Genomic DNA, 221 nt, shown 5'->3' with positions numbered 1-221 from the left:
ACTTTTCATCTCTCTCCCCGTAATTAAACAGCAACGAGGAGCTTCGTCATTGTCATCCTGCCCGAGAGAGAAGGAAGGAAAGAAGTGAGGGGGGGAGGGGGTATGTTTGTGTTGTTGTTTACGTGTAGTCGCACACGTGCTTGGGTAACCACGCCCGCGCGTATTTTGACTTGTTAGGATGTTTTGCTTCTGGTTTAGCTTGTGTGTGTATAATTTTTTCC

Source organism: Penaeus monodon, chromosome 25, assembly GCF_015228065.2.
Source record: "Penaeus monodon isolate SGIC_2016 chromosome 25, NSTDA_Pmon_1, whole genome shotgun sequence".
In the NCBI taxonomy this organism is placed as follows: Eukaryota; Metazoa; Arthropoda; class Malacostraca; order Decapoda; family Penaeidae; genus Penaeus; species Penaeus monodon.
Note: the sequence above shows the minus strand (reverse complement) of the source record.